Raw genomic sequence first — 21,210 nt, forward strand, 5'->3', positions numbered from 1 at the left:
ATGTTGTTCAAGTCATCACAGATAATGCCTCTAACTATGTTCTTGCTGGTAAACTGTTAGAGGAAAAACACAAAACCATATTTTGGACCCCATGCGTTGCACATTGCATAGACCTCATGCTTGAAGATATTGGCAAATTAGATTGGGTCAGAAACACTGTAGATCATGCCAAAAGCATAACAAAATTTATCTACAATAATTCATGGATTTTGAGCCTGATGAGGAAACACACAGGGGGCAGGGATATTATTAGGCCTGCCATCACTAGATTTGCTACTCATTTTTTAACATTGCAATCTATGCTTTCACAACATAGAAACTTGCAAAAGATATTTTCTAGTGAAGAATGGAATCAAAGCCAGTGGTCTCACAAACAAAAAGGCAAAGAATTGAAAAATAAAGTTAATGAAGAAATATTTTGGAGAAAGGCAGCAGAGATTGTGAAGCTTGCTGAGCCACTGGTTAAGGTGTTGCAGTTGGTGGATGGGAAAAGATTGGCTGCGGGCTTCATTTGTGAGGTTATGGATCAAGCAAAGGAGAAAATAAAGAAGGCATACAAGGATAAAGTGGCTAAGTATGGGCCCATTTTGGCAATCATTGATGAAAGATGGAACAATCAACTCCATCGCCCTATACATGTAGCTAGTTATTTTTTGAACCCGCAGTATCATTATAAAGCTAAGGCGACATGAAGCTTTAAAGGGGGAGGTTAGAGATGGATTGATTGACTGCATTGATCGCATGATCCCATTGGAGTGTGATCAGCTGGAGATACACCAACAGGTCACAACCTTCAACAATGCTTCAGGTACCTTTGGGAAGAACCTAGAAAAGATTGCAAGGGAAGCAGATGAGCCAGGGAAACAAAAATTTCAATTTTCAAATTCTTAATACTTATTTTGTTAAATCGTTTATAATTTGAAAGTTGGATATAATTTGTAATTTTGTTAAAACTTGAGCTAACTCATTACACTCCTATTTTTTTTGTAGCACAATGGTGGGAGGCTTTTGGTAGCCATTGTCCTGAATTGCAGAAGTTTTCAATTCATATTTTGAGTCAAACTTGCAGTGCTACTAGGTGTGAGCGCAATCAGTTTGTCTTTGAGAGGATTCACACGAAGAAGAAAAATCATTTGGATAAAAAATAGTTAAATGATCTAGTCTATGTTCAATACAACCTCAGGCTCATATGCGGCCAATTGCTAAACAAAAGACCTGATTCAGATCCCATTGTGTTGGAAGACATTGATCCAACATCAGATTGGGTAATGGACAGTCATCCAACAAAGTTTCATTCTGATGAGGATATTGATTATGATTATGAGACAATAGCATCACTCGAACATAATGTTCGGTTGAATGCAGATCCTGATTCACTTGTACTAGCCTCAGGGCCAGCAAGTCCTCTAGTTGCAGGCGCTTCCTCTACTCAACCACGACATAAGCGCATATCTCGTCTATCTCAGTTTACAGCTGCTGCACAGGCTACTAGTGCTACCACTTCTACAGTTGCAGTTGAAGATGATGATGAGGAGGAGCCATGGGCTGACCTGTTTGACTTTGATGCAGAGGTTGAGTGAGATGATCTTGGCTCCTCTAGCAGTAGCGAGTAGTACTGGTCATAGTTTACTTTTGTTGTAGAGGCCATTTCTAGCCTCCTTGGTTATATGTTTTTGTTTTGATCTCTATATCATCATCATGTATGTATTGGAGAGTGCACTGGGTGCCATTTTGATATAATGGATATATTAATAAGCCAACTTTGATCATATGTTGTCTTCTATCTATATTCTAATGTTGTGTATTTGGAAACATGAATGAAAATCTTTAAAATTATGGTTTTTTATAATAATAAAAAAATTATTTAATGTATTTTTTACAACGACCAAGTCATTGAAATCGAGCCGGCCAAGTCGATATCGAGTCGGAGTCGGAGTGAGAATCGACCCTCGATCGAGTCGGAGTTTTAAAACATTGGACATTATATTTGTAGAGGATTCTAAATTTCCTCCAAGGTGTGTGGGACATTATAATCAAAACATTACAAAATGAGCATTTATCTCTCACTCATTTTGAGGTTTTGACAACATTGAATTTGCAAATTATGGAGCTTTTAGAAAAGCAAGCCACCCAAGAAACTCAAATGACAAATTTGTGAGATTAGATTAAGTTGAATTCCAAATTACAGGTTGAAGAAGCATAGGTAGAAAGTATTAAAAGGATAAGGCAGCAACATAAAAAGCTTTGCAAGGAACTGTTGAAAGTAGTCAAGCAGCAGCACAAGAGAATTCTACACAAATGCGTTAAAAGAAGCAAAGGATGCACATGAGCTTGGAGAGGCACCTGCAAATAGCGAAGATAAAATAGCGCTTAAGCATCGAGAGACAACATTTATACAAGCATTTAAAGAATTAAGGGAGACTCATCGCAATACAGAGTGTCAGGCGGGACAAGTTATGAATTAAGATTGATCATATTCATAAACGTTACCAAACAACTGAAATGCGAGAGCACCTGAGTCCACAAGACTATTATTGTGGCAAGTGAAGCAATGCAGGAAAGTGCAGCAATGCATGTTGTAGCATGGTTTTGGTGTTGATAAGGCCCTTAATTTGCAACTTCAGGAGGCAGACACAAAATTTGTAGCGTTTCTTCCTAACATGATCTTGAATGCCAGTTTAGAAGCTCAGGTTTCCTGTCATGGGACCAAACAAGCACAACTAGTTCGCTTAGTATAAAAGGGAAAGGAAAACGTAGCCATGCCTATCTATGGGAAAATACGAAATTGAAATCGCAAGGAGCAGTCCTCATATCACTATGTCCCAAAGAATTGAACAAGAATGTGATTATGTCACGAAGAATTAAGTAAGACTGCGACACATCGCAAGATAGGGAAGCTAAGTGCGACTCAATCGCAGAGAAATGAGACTAAGTGTGACTCCTCACAAAGAAGAGAGACTAAATAGCAAATCATCATCGCAAAGAACGAATGATAATTGTGCCCCCATCGCAAGGATTGTAGTGATACACTGCACAGAAAAGGAGCTTTTGGCGCTACATCACAAAGAAGCAGTCCTCATTGTGCTACATGACAAAGAAGTAGTCCTCATCGCACAAAAAAGGAGCTTTTGGCGCTACATCGCAAAGAAGCAGTCCTCATAGTGTACTACATCACAAAGAAGTAGTCCTCATCGCACAGAAAAGGAGCTTTTGGCGCTACATCGCAAAGAAGCAGCCCTCATTGTGTGCTACATCACAAAGAAGTAGTCCTCATCGCACAGAAAATGAGCTTTTGGCGCTACATCGCACAGAAAAAGCAGCTTTTGGCGCTACATCGCAAAGAAGCAGTCCTCATTGTGTACTACATCACAAAGAAGTAGTCCCCGTCGCACAGAAAAGGAGCTTTTGGCGCTACATCACAAAGAAGCAGTCCTCACTGTGTGCTACATCACAAAGAAGTAGTCCTCACCGCACAGAAAGGGAGCTTTTGGCGCTACATCGCACAGAAAAAGGAGCTTCTGGCGCTACATCGCAAAGAAGCAGTCCTCATTGTGTACAACATCACAAAGAAGTAGTCCTCATCGCACAGAAAATGAGCTTTTGGCGCTACATCGCACAGAAAAGGAGCTTTTGGCGCTACGCCGCAAAGAAGCAGTCCTCATTGTGTACTACATCACAAAGAAGTAGTCCTCATTGCGCTACATCAAAAAGAAGTGGTCCTTGTTTCACTACATCGCAAAGAAAAATTCCTCATGAGGAGAAGCGAAACACTTTGAATTATTCGGTTACTCTAGTAATGGGAATGGTGACAACAGTAGGCCCTCTAAGGAAATTGTTGTCGTTGAATGCAACATTTACATCCTCAAATGATTTCGTGAGTCCAATGAAAGATGCCATAAATCTACTTATTACATCTAGATATTATAAAGTTCATCTCTTGAAAGATGGCTTAAGAAAGCACTTCCAATCTTTTCTGGGTCATCTTCAAAGGAAAATTGCAGCTATCCATAATCATAGAACTTGGAAAAAGCAGATGCAAGTATTCTTTGATTGTTAGTCTACTAATCTCACGTTGACGGGGTTCCTCAAACTTCAGGAAGTCAGAGAGTCTAGTATTGCAAGGAATGACATATTGGGAATGCTTATTTCAGAAAATTGTTGATATTGGTGGTTCAATTTTATATTGCAAGTCTGTCATTGGTTGTTTTAGTACATTGGTACTATAGTTGCAAGATTTTCTCATACAAATGAACAATTATTTGAAGAGAGCTATGCAAAAGGTCCAAATGTTGAATCTAGGTATAGATTATTTGAGGTCCATGGATTATGATGAAATTGGCCAAAGCATAGAACCTATTCAGAATTTTTTCATTGATCCTATCATTGTGGAAAGGTTGTGAATTTTGTTGCAGTTCAACCATTTAGTCCTGTATTGGATGCTCTATAGTAGTATATAGTAGTATCTATTCAAATTTAATTTGTTGGAATGCTTGATCTAAATTCCTGTGAAGTTGAAATGGCAACCCAATTTCAAGTAACAGTTTTCAGAATTCTAATATATAATAAAATTGATAGTTTAATGGAGAAAGTGTCAAATTGGGATCTCGTGGAGGTAGCTATTATGAATATCTTATTAAAATTTGGCTTCAACAGTGAGGGGTTGGCATTCCCAAAAGCACTCATATTTGTGGGAGAACTACTCAATGGAGTTGATAAACATTTCTATCCCAAAATGAACCATCTGGTGTGTTCCTTGCCAGGCACACTTGCATTGCGGGCAAGCAGAGGCCTGACAAAATAGAGAGAAATGGAACATGGCTTAGTGACTATTCAGGACCTAGAAAATGTAAAACTTGCATAGGATCTTGCAAAACTTGTTATGAAATGTATGGTGTTCCTACCAGTGGCCTTGCACCTTAAATAGCCCATTTCCATACAAATGAGGAACAAAAGATCAAACTTCTTGGATGATGTCATAATAAGATATATGATCATCATAATCCTTTGGATCTTGAGACTGTAGAGTTGCTATTTGTGCTGCATCGCATAACTGAGGGTGAAAAGTATCATGAATGGGGTTGGAAAATATTTCAAATTTTTGATCCCATAATTAGGTTGCTTCTAGAGAATGTAGTCTTTTTTCTAATAATTTTGGCTACTTTGAGAAGAGGTAAAATGGAGACTTTATTTTTTGGCAAGACTCTGACATACTTTTACTTGCTTTTGGTGATATTGATATGCCCCTTTAGATGGGCATGTTTTCAACATACAAGCTCACCCTTTGATTGCCATCTTCCACATAACTGAAAATTTTCATTTCCAAAGAAAAATTCAAATCACAGAGTACTCTGAAGTAGAATTCCAGTGATATCTATTCTATTTTATCTGCTTGCAATAAGAGATTTATAGAAACTTGGGAAAATTTCATTTCATTGAGATTGCATGCTGGGGAATTGTCAAGATTTGGGGGAGTTGGAAAGCAACAAAAGGGTATCTGACTAGTTTCCAAGTGTGTTATAACAGGTTTGGCCAAGGTACCACAGAATATCTTCCAAATTACAATACATTCCCTCCAAGCTATCGCATATTATTTTTTGATGAAAATAAAAAATGCTAAAAAGTCAATAATAATATCAAAAGGTCTTAGGAGTTGAATAAGTCATGGGGATTTGAAGATTCATGGGGAAGGTGAAGGGTCACCTCCCATTTGTATAAATGTATCCCATGCCTTCAAAGGTAAAGGGGGATGGGGATTTTAGCACTTGAGTCTTGGAACATTGAGATAGTTGTTAGCTCTTAGGTAGCTTTGAGTGCTCTTGCTCTTCGCAGATTTTAGGTTGAGTCGTGGTGAGGCTAAGGGTTTATCTTGGAGATTATATGAGCAACTCGTCTTTCATTATTGGATTTTGGTGGACCGGTAGTACACGTACTTAGATTTGCAACATTATCAATCAGAATCTCTTCACTTGTGGCATCGATTCTCGTGCACTTTCATGGTGGTTGTAACAACTATCTAGTACTTCTATTGTGTGTGTATGTGTGCTTTCTTATGGGTCATATTTTGATGAACTAATTCATAGCTTATTGCTCATGTGTTTGCTTGAATCTTTGCTCTTTCATTCCATGCTACACTAGTAACCTGTTGTCAACTAATTTGTAATTAACTTCTAATACTTTCTTATTTGTGTATGTCTTAGATGGTTTTAGTTAATTGACTCCTCTTGAGGCATACTCGTTCTTATTGTTTTATTGTTATATTCTTGTGCCAAGTTTTGGAAGTTATCAATTGTGGGTTGATTTCATCCTCATTAACCAAATATTTCATACTTTCCCTCATGTTAAATCTCTCACCTAAAACCCAAGAGAAATAAATAAACACAGTGACAGACGGACCCACATACCAAATGAGAATCCTATCCCAAACAGTGTGCGTTCTAATTGGAAATTTTCACTAGGAAGATCCCCTTATTGTTGGTGGTATATTTTTCGCTATCTACAAACCCTCAACAATCTTATCAGCCATCACACCCTCAACAACCCCCTCTTTTTCAACAATTCCAACAACCATTGACGCCTTATGTTCAACAAAAAATTCCTATACCAAAAATAACCCAACCTCAATAACTTCAGCTACCATCTAACCAACCTCAACCTATACCTACACAACTGCCAGTCTAGCCAATGGAAAATCCTATTAGCAAAATGGAAAAATCTATATATAACATGAGGAAGGAACAACTCCCACCTATGTAATTGTCTCTATTGAAAATATCCACTTAAGGTCAGGAAAAGTTTTACAAAAGGAATATCCCATAATAATAGAAGAAACACAGAAGCTCAACAAGACTAATCACTAGCAACCAAATCACTTCCTTTTTTCGAAAGGCTTATTATGGAAAAGCCAATGATCCCTCTTAGGAATGATTTCTTAAGACAATTAAATAATATTTTTGTTAAAATACTTTTATTGTGAGCTATTAAGGAAATACTAGTTTATGCAAAAACATTAAAGAATCATAGTTTAAGAAATCTGGTGGAAGAAAAAAAGATATGGCTACAATTCATGCTATTGAAAACTTGGCTAGCCTAATGTCAAAAACAATTGAAACTTAAAAATATGTTGATCCTAGAATACCTATGGTAACAATTAATATTGGCAAAATTTCAATTCCAAATACATTAATTGACTTAGGTGTAGTTATTAATGTAATGACGATGGATACAATGCAATGTTTAAATTTATATAATATTTGATCAATACCTACAATTATTGAATTAGTTGATAGATCAAGAATAAAACTAGAGGATATTGAAGATCTTATAGTCTCCTTCAATTCCTTGGAATATCGAGTAGATTGTTTAGTTATACAACCTAAATTTAATTTGGGTGGACATCTCCTCATCCTTGAAAGACCATGGTAGGCTACATTTGATGCATTCATTAGTTATATTCTAATATAGATATTGCACAACAACTAAAAGCAACTCAGTATGTGGCTACAAATAATTTGTTAGAACAAAATTTCAAGGAAGATTGTACAACAAATTCTTTACAATCTTTATCTTTGGCTATTTTTCTTTTGAAGTCAATGACCAATTCAGATAAAATATCACTTCAACATTAGAAGCATCTTAGGAAAACCAATTGATTCAAGTGTTAAAGAAATATTCTAAGTCATTTTCTTGGGATTACATAGATATGCAAGGAATTCATCTAGCACATACATTTATTATATCTATGCAGATGAAATTGCAAAACCTATTAGACAACCTCAACGACAAATGAATCCATTATCAGAGGGGATAGTGGAGGAATAACTCCATAAGATATTAAATGTCTATTTTATCTACCCTATCTTCGACAGTCAATGGGTTTCTCCTTTAGTTGTAGTTCCTTAAAATATTGGGAAATGGCAAGTCTGTGTTGATTATAGAGAATTAAATAAAGCTTCTCTCAAATATAATTTTACATTATCATTCATCAATCAAGTCCTAGACGCCCTAGCACAGATAAAATAGTTTTCCTTCTTGGATGGATTTAGTGGCTATAATCAAATCAAAATAACTTTGGAGAATTAGGACAAAACTACTTTTATGTGTCCTTAAAGAACATATGCCTATAAGGTATTAGCCTTTGATTTTTGTAATGCACTAGTTAGATTTCAAAGAGCGGACTTGGCCATCTTCCTAACTCAATACATGAATGTGTTGAAATCTATATGGATGATTTTTCTGTTTATGGAATTAATTTTGAAGAATCTTTGGGTAACGTAGAAAAAAAGTTCTAAAAATATGCATAGAAATCAACTTATCCCTTAGAAATGAGAAATGTTTCAGGCTATTAATAAAAGGGATTATACAGGGACATTATATATATATCTATATATATATATATATATATATATGTATGTATGTATATGTATGTATGTATGTATGTATGTATGTATGTATGTATGTATGTATGTATGTATGTATATGATGCAGGAATGACAGTAGATCTAGCCAAGATTGAAATCAATGAAAAATTACTAGTTCCATGAAATTAAAGAGAAGTGAGAAGTTTCCTAGGTTATGAAGGGTATTATCGTTGGTTCATAGAAAACTTCAGAAAAATAGCCCTGCCATTGTTCAAATTTCTTTCTAGAGATTTGAATTTTATCGGAATGCTAATTACCAAATTGCTTTTGAGAAACTTAAATAAAAACTCACTAGTGTTAAGAGGGTCAAAATGGACTTTGCTATTTCATATCTCCACATATGCATTTGATACAACAATAGGGGAAGCATTAGTCAAAAGGAGAAGCTGAAGACTTATGCCATTTATTTTATTAGTAAAAAACTAACTCTTGTTAAGCTCAATTATACTATACTGAGAACAAAATGTTGGCAATTATGCATGCAGTTAACAAGTTCCACACAGACCATTCCACCATTAGGTATTTATTGAATAAACCCATTACTAAAAGTATAATAACAAGGTGGTTATTATCATTGCAGGAGTTCAATATCATTGTCATATATAGTCCTAGAAGGAAAAATCAAGTGGCAGACTTTCTATTGTGCCTAAATAACCCTAGTGAGATTGTTCATGTGTCTGATACTTTTCTACATGAACATGTGTTCGTTATATCTATTAAAACTCCATGATTTGTTGATGTGGAAAATTACTTATCTTCGGCAAAGTTACCATCCCATTTCACATCAAAAGAAAAGAAAAAGATATTCAAATAGACTGCTAGATATTCTCAGATTAAAGGAAATATTTTCTACACAAGACATGATTTTGCAATTAGAAGATGTGTAAGAGAAGATAAAATGTTATAAATTCTAGAAGCTTGTCATAATGAACCTTGTGGTGGGAATATTTCAGATAAGAGAATTACCTAGAAGATACTTCATCAAGGTTACCATTGGCTATACCCTTTTAAGGATATTAAGAAACATGTCAGAAGTTGTGATAACTATCAATTGATGGAATGACTTGTAGCTTCCAATGAAATGCCCTTGCAGCTACAAGTTCTCATAGAGCCTTTTGTTAGTGTGAAATTTCTTGGAAGGTGTACCAAAATCACTTCACTTAAGTCACTAGGTGACAAGTGACCCTAACAACAATTTGATGGCTTCTTACGATTTAGATCTGCAATAAAAATGGAAAAACCTACAACAAAGACATATATGATCTAGAATAGCGAACAACAATAAAGATATCCAATGCAATAAACCAAATGGAAAGACTTTAATTAAATAAATTATTTATTGAAAACACCTAGTGAAGGAGATCTACAAAAAGGATATGAAAATCCCCCTCCATGGGATGGGTCCTTTAATGTCCTTGATGCTTCAATAAATGATTTTCTCTCTCAATATGTGAAAATCCCAAACAATGTGAAGAGCTCAAAAGAAAAGAGATGATAATGGTGACGATAATAATGATCATGTTGAAGAATGAATGGAAAACACTCCTATTTATAACAAAGTATTGAGTTAATCTAAAAAATGGAGAATAATAAAATAATATTGACAAAATCAAGATCTAACCGCTTAGAATACTTTATTATATTTATTGGAGATGGAAAACATATTTAAAATGGTTAACTATCTTTATTTAGAAATAATTAACAAATAAAATGATTTATTAATTATTTCGCGAGGATTAAGAATGGTGTGAAAATTGAAATAATTATTAATTAGTGATTTAACAATTATTCCAATACGAAATAATAAATAAATAGTGATTTATTTTCCTATGGGATTTAGTCAAATGTGGCAAAGAATAATTATTTAAACAATGATTTAATGATTATTACTAGAGAAAATTAAATAAATAATGATTTATCTACTTACTCTTTATGGGTTTTTAAAATTAAATCATAAAATAATCTAATAAAAGTGATATACTAAACTATTTTCCATAGTTATTTTACTATGGTAAAATTAATCCTACATGGTGTATTTTGATCCACCTAGTTAGAAATGGCTAAACGATCATTTTTTGGTGATAACAGATTTCCCCCCCAATGTATGAGTGTTAGGAGCAAATTGTATGACCAAAATATGTTGTAGCTTACACTTCCATGAAACACCAAAGGGGAGTCAAAGAGAGAAAGAAAGAATTGAAGCAATGCAAGGACAAACAAATAATGGAAGGGGCGAGACCTACTAAACTGATAAAGCCTCCTTTTATGTGGGAGTACATGATCTCAAATGAGGCAGGGGAGGCATATCGATACATGCCGAGATAATTGCATACAAAGAATAATGATGAGTCCAACAATGTGGAATTGAGCTACAAAGTACATGATACATGGGCATCAATGGGCTAGAAAATAATAGAATGGATCCCACATACATAATGTGCCTAGAAAAACACAAGCTAGGACCGAATATAATAACATCTAAGTACATAAGACATACTGCCCCTCAAGCTAACATAGTGAGGGGGGATTACAACCAAAGAAGCCATGCTAAATAGGAAAGGGCTCTGAAGATCTGAATGGATCATCTAAAGGAGACATGCATGTTGTGGGCACTGCAATTGGTGGAAGCCAAACCCATCACATTTGAGGAACTGCATCTAAGGCTAGATCAACATATGTGTCCATCTCAGCATGTGGGGGGCTACCTGAAAGGACACCCCCTCATGAAGTCTAGAACATCTCACACATGCCCGAGAATCACTGGAACAATCGTTTGGATCACCGAACCGTCAAGTGTATAAATCTCAATCATGCAATAAGGAGATGGTGTCGAGCACGTGAGAAATAACCAATTCAAAGGACAATGATGATTCCCTTTGCTTGATCCAAGGCACCAAACAAAGATGGACTTTGGAACCAAGGTACACCACCCTCTAGACCACTCTTATGGAATAAATGCGCTGAGGTCAACATAAGAGGGCTTGCTAGAGTTAAGGCAATAAGGAATCCTTAACAAAGGCACGAGGAATCATAGTAGAGTGATTGATGGATTGACACTAGGGATGATGATGGAAGGAAACAATATGGGTGGCAGACTAACGACTTCCCTTGTCAGAGCATAATAAGGATGGTTGACCTAGCAATGACTGACTTGATTTTGGAGGGGATGATCAATGACTCAAATGGTGATTTGGAAAAGACAAAGAAATATGGTTGGGGGACAAATATGAACATAATGGGATGGATGCAGCACAACAACGTATGGAACATTATAACTGGACTCAAGGGGACTCGAAACAGACTCCATAGGTACAAGGGTGACTCATCTTGGATGCTCTGAACAAGGGTGACTCGATGATACTGTCACGTGGAGGAGGCCTGGAGGCACCATAAAAACATGATTAAATGATGGTTACTCATGATAAAAATTGACACGTAAGTTAACTAGTGAAAAGATAAAGTGGTACTAGAGTACGGGTGGCTGAAATGAAGAAATTTGATTTTAATAGGCGGCAAAGTGAGACTTGATGGAAAAAATGGCTTCTTGGTGAAGTGGAAAATTACCAAAAACAAAGAGATACCCATTATATACCTCAGTGAGATATTTCCAACAGTGTTAATGGTTTTTCAAACAGAGCCACAGTTTGGTCACAATGGGAGACGAAAAAAACTAGGGTTTTTCCTATAAAAGGGCTTTTTGCCCCCAAATCCAATTCCTTTTCATAATGAATTGTGGAGAATTTGGAGATGAGGAGAAGGCCCTAAATCTTGTGTCGATCATAGTGGACAAACTGACCACCAGAATCAGGATCTGCAAATTTCAGGTAGGTGACCTTACTTGTCTAAAAATGGACTTAATGCTTCTTGGAAGGATGGTTCCTGATGAAGAATCAAGGAGAGAAGAATGAGGGAATGTGCTAGAAATGGTCAAGAGTCATCCTCGACCACTAAGTCAAACATGGGGACTAATTTGTAAGTGAATCATCACATCGAGTAGAATGTTTGAAGATATGGTATCAAGGATCCATGATATGTTATGTGCATATGGCTTGCTAGAGAGGCCGGTAGGACAAACTTTCCAATGAATGGAAGGATAATCAACCATACCTAGATCATTAGGGTCTAGGCCGAGACTTATGTTGATCAAGTGAGAATGCGGCCAAGGGCCATCATTCCCCCAAGCATGGGATGCTTCCCCCAGCATATGATGATAGAGGGGACTGATTAGGTGGGAATGATGTTCCCTAGTTGGATGTATTTGTGGAGTGTCACATTTGTGTTCTAAGTGCTCAAATAAGGGATTCAAGCATTCAGTCCTACTTGCACAAGATCCTGTAGAGGATGAGGAGGAGATGGAGGGGCATGTGTGCCCCTCATTTTTGTATGTAGCATGCTATGGGCATGTTAGATGCATTTAGAGTGGAGGACTCCAAACACATTGTGATGATGTAGTTCACCATTTGTTTATGGTTTTCTTCTTATGGGAAGAATAGATAGATACAATTAGAGAAAGGAAATGGTGGATTACCAATCTCATTTGATATCGCATATATGAATCAAAAGGACTGAATTTATGGGTTCACATACATGGTGTCACTATTCCAAAGAGTGGCTTCGGATATAATGAATGGATGCTCACCTGGAAAACATGGTGGTTGAACAACAACAATGTCTAAGGGACTAGGTTGTTGAGTAAGATGGAGGGATGAGTAAGTGGATCATCCCAAGAGTGATATGAAGTGATATGAGACTCTAGAGGTTCTTCTAAATGGAGAAGAATAATGGTACTAGAGTCGACACTACCATATGCACTAGGGGGGTTAGGGAGAATTGTTTCTCCTGGACTTTCAAAAATGGATGCGCCCTTACCCAAACATTGTGTGGCAATGTAATGGCCACAAGGTGAATGTGGTTTGAGTTCATGGATTCAAAGTAAGGGGTGATTGAACCAATCGACCTTACCATGGATGAAGTCTTTGGACTCCACATCATATTCATCATGGGTTTGTTGCGGAAGGAAGTACGCACGGTGGTGCATATCCCAAGGATAATCAAGGGTGGTCATGGCTTCCATGATGTCTTCATCAAAATGGAATATGGAAGGACTAGAGGAAGAGATACCATATGATGAAGAATAGTTGCCTGAGGCATCTTCATGAGAGACAAGGTTCACATACGCATCGTCAAGGATGGAAGACATATGACAAGTAGATGGAATATCTATCGTTGTTGAGATCGGGGTGTCTAGTGAAGAAGGTTCAACAAGATCACAATAGGGGACATGAAGGGAGTTCCAATGCATCGATCTCATGGATGACGATAGGTAGAGAATGGTAGCGGTACTATCCTCCATCTCGACATCAAGGGGAGGGAACACAATGGGTGTTTGAGATACCTCCTGTTCCGGTGTAGGAGTAGGACCAGAATCCGTAGGTAGAGTAGAGGTGGACTCACTATGAGTGGACTCTAATTCATGAATCACTTGAAGTGTATCATGAAAATATTCGAGACAAGGACAATGATGAGAATAATAGCCATAATTATCACACAAAGAACATGGGTGATTTGTGCATAATGATATGTTTTTCTTATTTGACTAAGGTAAGGTGACATGGACCTCAGGAATGTCAGAATCAGGGAAGGTATCAGAGACCACATTCTTGACATGAGGGAGTTCAAGACAATTATTGGTGGCATGACCAACAACATCACAGAAAGAATATGGAGGAATAGGCTTTGGCAGCTCAGGAGGAGTTGGAGTTGCTGGAGGTGCCTTGTCTTTGGTTCCATTTTTTTGGGCTTTGCCCCCCTCGCCAGATGCTTTCGCAACAAGAGTAGGTTCCTATTGAGGTTGTTGTGGAACTGAATCAAAGGTAATGTTGGGTAAACTCAACGTAGCCATCACAGGTGTAAAATAAACTCTAGGGGGGGGGGGGGTAAAAACGATATCTGACTGAAAGGATAATGGCCTGGAGGAACTGCTCCGAGATGGTTAAGGCTTGAGGGAATGGTTTCGAGCGAAAACGAAATAGGAGAGACACTAACAGAAGGAAATGATCCTTGAGGAGTAGTACTGGAAGGTTGGGTGGAGTTAGGAACAATAGGTTGTGGAGGTGTTGTCTGTTGTGAAGGCATACCAGACCGTTTGTGAGCGGTGCATGATGCTTGGAGCATGCAAACACTAGATGAGCTAGGCTCAGAAGGAGTAGGTGGTGGACCATAATAAGAACCAAGAAAATTCGAATCTTTGTAAACTTCAGGAGAGACATTGGTGAGGGACGAGACAGTCTTATTGTCAGCCACGGAAGAGGTGTTGGACTGAGATGAAGTCTAGGCTTTGGGATCATAGTACATCAATTGATCAACGGTGACGATCTTTCGATTGTGTGGAAAGCACATCTTACAGTGAACCGTAGATGCAACATATATCATGATAGCATAGGTATAACTACGACCCAAAAGGATGTTATTGTCTAAGTGAGCATCAATGACTTCAATTTCAATAGAGACAGTCTTGCTGGAAACCGTGACTGGGAAGTTGTGATACAATCCAAAGGGTTATGAAGGATGATTGTTCCATGCATGAAGAGTGATGGTGGATGGGGATAGGTCAAGGGAAACAAGTTGCTTCCAGACACTGGAATCACACAGGTGGAGCCACCTTCGTTGATGATACACTATTGAACAATGGCGTTTCTAATGGAGACTAGTTTTTGAAATGCAACAGATGAAGGTAGGGGAGGATTTTCCCACTTGTCAACATGGAAGACAATCATATGATCGTCTTGGGGATCCACGACACCCAAAGAAGATAGTAGATCTTTCCATTGGGATGGGAACGTCTTGAGGACTTCTAGCATTGACATGGCAGTAGGAGACTGCACCAAGTCATCTACAATGCTTTAGGTATGGGCGACTTTAGAAGAAGAAACATTTCGATGTAATGGACCTTGGGGATCTTGGGAATAACATTGACCTTAGGCTGGGGGATCTATAAGGTACCATTGGGTGACGATAAAGGCTTAGTGGAAACTTGGGGTTGGGACTCAGTCGTGGACTTAGCGGATGGCTTGTTGTATTAGCGCGATCGATTCTGAAGGTTGACTTGAACGGTATTAACCTCATCGTAATTCATCATAAGAATATGATAATCATGGTGATGAGATGGTGGAGTTGGCTGAGTTGTCTGACCTTGTGTAGGTTGGGTAGCAATACATCCTTGGTGAAGAAAAGGATTGGTAATAACTAATGGTTTAGATGAAGTAGGAGGGGGAGGAGGAGTGATGGGTTTTGATCCTCAAGATGCAGCTGCTTGAGCTTCCCACACTTGACACATTTGAGGTAAAAGCGAAAACTTATGAGTATAATGACCATATACACCGCAACAGGCACAATTTTTGTTCGTGTGAAAACCCTTGTTTTTCTTGGGTTTTCTACACTATTGTTGGGTTGTGGGATTAGGATAAGGACCCTGAGGTGCATTGTGTGGAGGACCCTAGTTGCCTTGATTACCTTGAGATTGCTAGTTCTGATTACCCTACCCCTTGTTCCTTTTCTTGGGATTAGGGGGATTGGGTCCTCTCTGTTGAGCGTACACTTGACCTTATGGAGGAGGTGGTTGATGTGGCAGAGGGGGAGCAAGCATGGGGGGCTGGGGTGCTGGTGCCGGAGGGGCTCTAGCGCTAGGTGATGCATACTGATAATAAGGAGAATGGGAAACATTGGGATAAACATGTGGTGCAAGAGTTGGCCCTAGGGATAAATGGGGATGGAGATATGCATAGGGTGTGCTTGGACCTAGATAAGAGTTTCCATGTTGAGGATTAGGGGAGGGGTAAATGTAAGAGGAACTGGTTCCTCCCTAAGGTGGACCATAAATCATCGGAGATGAAGCATATGGTTGAGGGTTTGAAAGAGTTCCAATTATACCATTTGTGGCATGAAATGCCCCCAGTGCATTAGCAGCTCCAGGTTGAGGCAGATCGGGGATGATAGTGTAAACATAACCTAACTAGGCACAGATTAGATCAAATTTTAAGGCTACTTGGAGTGCATCTTTCGCAGACTGGGGGAAGTGTGACGCGACATCTTTAGCAATGGGGGCCAAACACGATCTAAGGAACCAATCCATATAGACACGATCTTTTAATTTAGGATCTCTATAAATGCTCCTCTTTCTACGCGATTCCTAAACATGGTCAGATAGGTGAGTGGCAAAAGTTTGACTGAAAGAAGTCAAAATCTTGGTACCGATGTCATAACGGAGAGGTAACTGAAAACCTTTGGCAAGAGTCACAAAAGTGGAATGAATGGTTCTGGGTTGATTGACATACCACTTAGCAGCAACTCCAGTGAGCGTGTGTTGGAACAGACGAAGATGAATGGATTCTTCAGTAATGGAATTTGATGAACACCACATGTGGAAGGAGTGAACATGATTAGTGCGATCTTTGCCAAGATTACCTTCAATCTTTGGGATGTTTGAAGGGAGTTTGGTAGGCATAGTTGACCAAGTGGGATCATGGAGAAGAGGATCATTGATGAGTTGGCTGAAATCGGGGAGACTTAAACCAACCATAAAAGGAAGCAATGGAGTAGGAGTGACCACATCGGTGGGGATACCCTGGTTGGTACTTGGGTTACCAACCTGGTTTCCCGCATCAACGTTGGTGCCTAACATGGTGGCGATACGAGGTTGATAAGACGCGGAATCAAAGGAGGAACTGGATGAATCAGTAGAATCAGAATCAGAATGATGACTCGATGAAGGACTGGGAGGATGAACTCTAACTCGACGGGGAGGAGTAATATGTCCTAACAGGAACTGAGGGTGAAGACCTCGAATTCTTCGCAACAAATGCCCAGGGGGCGCAATGATGTCAAGACAATAACAATCTAAGAATTAAAGGGTGATGATAGGAATAAAAAGAGCAACAAAAAATAAGCAAACACCTAGTGCAGTGGTGCCAAGTGTAAGCTAACTATATTAATGATGTTACTCTAATATAAGAAAACACGTCCTATCAAAGGAAAACAACTCTAGCCTGTAGGTGATCTAAATCCTCAAACAATCCTAGATCTATTGTTTCAGATGGTCTTCCAAAGAACTTCTTACTTGACAGAATCTCATCCCCGCAAGCAGAGTTGTTTAGAGAAAGGTAGGGTAGAGAACCAACTGCTTCCCACAGCCAGTCCTATAGGGTGTTTTCCTATGATTAGTCACTATGGTTACCTTTGTCCCATGGGGGTGGTCGATTCTTGAGCTTCTTGGTAGTTATCCAACACACGGTATTCCCTACCACGGTTTGGGTAGCCCCGAGGAGAACCGCTCACACAATGATCTAGCCTAACCCCTCTAAATCGTGCTTTTGACGCACTCTGGCTTTGGACCATGGGATGGTGAAGGATTTTAAACTCCCTAATATGTCAACTTCTATGTCTCAATGAAAGCGATCGATGGGTGTTATTGGAAGCCTATCCCACCGATCCTACACCTACACTACAAAGATTGTTTGGCCCTGGTTTCCAAGTGGGATTAATCTATGTGTTTTGATTTATTAAGGTGTAGTGTTTCAAGTCTTGGCTTGGCGGTGTTAACCAAGCTCACATTCGCTTAGGGTGTGAGTGTGTGAAAATAATGTGTCAAGTGTATGAGTTAATTGAGAATTTTTTTATGATGTCATGTGCTGCTGAAAATAAATTGTTGAAATACTGTAAATAAATATGAAAATAAGAGAAAATAAAAAGCCAATCAAGCACACAAAACCCCACCCACAAGGGTTATTAAGCAGCTAAGCAAGAGAGGGAAAACAAGTTACTAAAAGACCATAGAAATGCCTAAAAGATCTAATGTGAAGGGACTAATATCTAGAGGCACTAATATGTTGTAAATGGGGCAGACAAACAACAAAAATCAGAGGTAAAAAAATGTTGCAAAGGATAGGTGTGAAACTCTAAAACCTAGAATGCTCAAGGGGATCCTAAGGGGGAAAGGAAAACCCAAAATCTAAAGGAATAAAAGGTAAAATAAACCTATCCAAAAGTGTTGAAAAGTAATGGATCAGACTCTGAAAATCAGTGGTTGAAAATGCTAAAACCCTAGACTCCTCACTCAGCAAATCTCTTCCTAACAATGTGGAGGTGTACTCTAAACCCTAGGGGGATTTTTCCTTCCTCAAAGAGACAAATTAAGTGTATCTAGGCCTAAGGGAGACTGAAAATATAGGCGAAGTACCCTACTTAGTCTGCAGACAACACTTTATGAAATTCTAAAAAATTCTAAAAATTTTCCGAGAAAATACCAAAACCGTTAGGTACTGACCAGGAACGGTAGAAACACAGTTTCTGGGCCAAATAGTGTGCTATGGAATGAAAATCAGGGGCTGAAAAGTGTATTTTTCTCTCATAACTCTCAATCGGCAAATCTCGTACAAATTTCGCCGTCTCCTGCTTGGCTGGTACCTGTGACCTGCGGAAAGAACCAAAAAACCACCAGAATCAGAATTTGACAAAATAAATAAATAATACTATAAATAGAAATTGAGAGGCTAAAAATAGTTGTATAAAAACCTGAAATTTACTGAAACTTCAATCACCCAAGAATGTTGTTACTACATTAGTGGATTCACCATTTGTTAGTGTGAAATTTCTTGGAAGGTGTACCAAAAAAACTTCACTTAAGTTAGAGAAAGATTTCGGCGAAAATCACATGGAATCTCATTTGTCGACGCATTTCGAACCAACTAGTGTGGTTCATCGTCAGGACAAGATGAAGAAACAGATCTAGCTCCTCATGTTAAATAGTCTGAGCAGAGCCTCCAACAACTAGCAAATCTAACGACTAGTTTGACTTAAGGACAATGGTCAAAATTAATATATTAATTTAATTCGTAAAAATAAATAGACTAAGGTAAATGGTACGAGACCTAAAAATGAAAAACTATAAGTCAATTAATAATTAGTTAAAATATAAATAAAATATAATTTACAAGTATTAGGAATAAAAGTTAATAATTAAAAATTCTAATTTAATTCATAATTAAAAGGAAAATTAGTTAATTAAATGAACTAATGGATGAATAAAAATTTATATGAGACCTAATAAATAAAAATTTTATAAGTTATAAGTTAATTAAAATAGAAGAAAGTAATTAATAATAAGTAAATTAAAGGATATATAAATAATTTTATATAAAAGTATTATTAAAAATATGTAATTAAGGTAAAAGGTACGAGACCTAATAAATCAAAACTATAAGCTAAATAATAAAAATGACCTTGAAAGGCCTAAAAAATGTAAATAATTTTATTTAAAAGTAAATAAAAAGGTACTAAAGAAAATCAAAGTTAATAATTAAAAATATAATGATTAGAAGGAAAATTAGTTAATCAAATGACCTAAAAAATTTTATAATCGGTATGAGACCTCATAAATTTTTTTATAAGTTAATTAATAATTTAACAAGGAAATTGGTGATCTAAAAGTATTATTGTAAGTTAATTAAAAATTATAAGTTAGTTAATAATTTAAAAGGAAAATTAGTAAAATTAAATGTTGTTGTAATAAAGGGTGGAGTAATATATAAATTAATAAAGTATTAATAAAATGAATGTTAAATAATAAAATGTAATTAGAAAAGGATCAAAAGACCTTATAATAAAGGAAAAGTTAAAAGAATAGAGTAATGCATAAATTAATTTTATTTAAAAACAAAGGATGATAAGCAGTAAAGAATTAGAAAATTAGTTTAAAAAAAAAATAATAATAATAATAATAATAATAGATAAATAAGTGAAAAATAAAGATAAAAGACATCAAAAACCAAAGAGGACGAAAAAATGACTAGGAAGAGAGGGCTGGGACCCAGTACCTACTGACTTTCCAACCATCATTTCTATTGAGATTGCTTGGTCTCTTTTCGATCTCAAGCGCTTCCTTCAATTTTCGATGGTGGAAATGCGAAACCTTAGCAATTTTTACTAATTTTAATTTTACTAATTTTCCTTTTAAATTATTAACTAACTTATAATTTTTAATTAACTTACAATAATACTTTTAGATCACCAATTTCCTTGTTAAATCATTAATTAACTTATAAAATTTTTTATGAGGTCTCATACCGATTATAAAATTTTTTAGGTCATTTGATTAACTAATTTTCCTTCTAATCATTATATTTTTAATTATTAACTTTGATTTTCTTTAGTACCTTTTTATTTACTTTTAAATAAAATTATTTTCATTTTTTAGGCCTTTCAAGGTCATTTTTATTATTTAGCTTATAGTTTTGATTTATTAGGTCGCGTACCTTTTACCTTAATTACATATTTTTAATAATACTTTTGTATAAAATTATTTATATATCCTTTAATTTACTTATTATTAATTACTTTCTTCTATTTTAATTAACTTATAAAATTTTTATTTATTAGGTCTCATATAAATTTTTATTCATCCATTAGGTCATTTAATTAACTAATTTTCCTTTTAATTATGAATTAAATTAGAATTTTTAATTATTAACTTTTATTCCTAATACTTGTAAATTATATTTTATTTATATTTTAACTAATTATTAATTGACTTATAGTGTTTCATTTTTAGGTCTCGTACCATTTACCTTAGTTTATTTATTTTTACGAATTAAATTAATATATTAATTTTGACCATTGTCCTTAAGTCAAACTAGCCGTTAGATTTGCTAGCTGTTGGAGGCTCTGCTCAGACTATTTAACATGAGGAGCTAGATCTGTTTCTTCATCTTGTCCTGACGATGAACCACACTAGTTGGTT

General features: G+C 36.7%; 1 pseudogene; it reads left to right on the forward strand.

The window, feature by feature from the left end:
• The first annotated feature begins 1,268 nt into the window (after window positions 1-1,268).
• The window catches only part of LOC149204280 (mannosyl-oligosaccharide 1,2-alpha-mannosidase-like), a 56,307-nt pseudogene continuing 36,365 nt past the window's right edge, over window positions 1,269-21,210 (forward strand).

The sequence above is a fragment of the Pinus tabuliformis genome, chromosome 1_2 (genome assembly GCF_031772625.1).
Source record: "Pinus tabuliformis cultivar Carrire ecotype Pingquan chromosome 1_2, CPIR1, whole genome shotgun sequence".
Classification (NCBI taxonomy): domain Eukaryota; kingdom Viridiplantae; phylum Streptophyta; class Pinopsida; order Pinales; family Pinaceae; genus Pinus; species Pinus tabuliformis.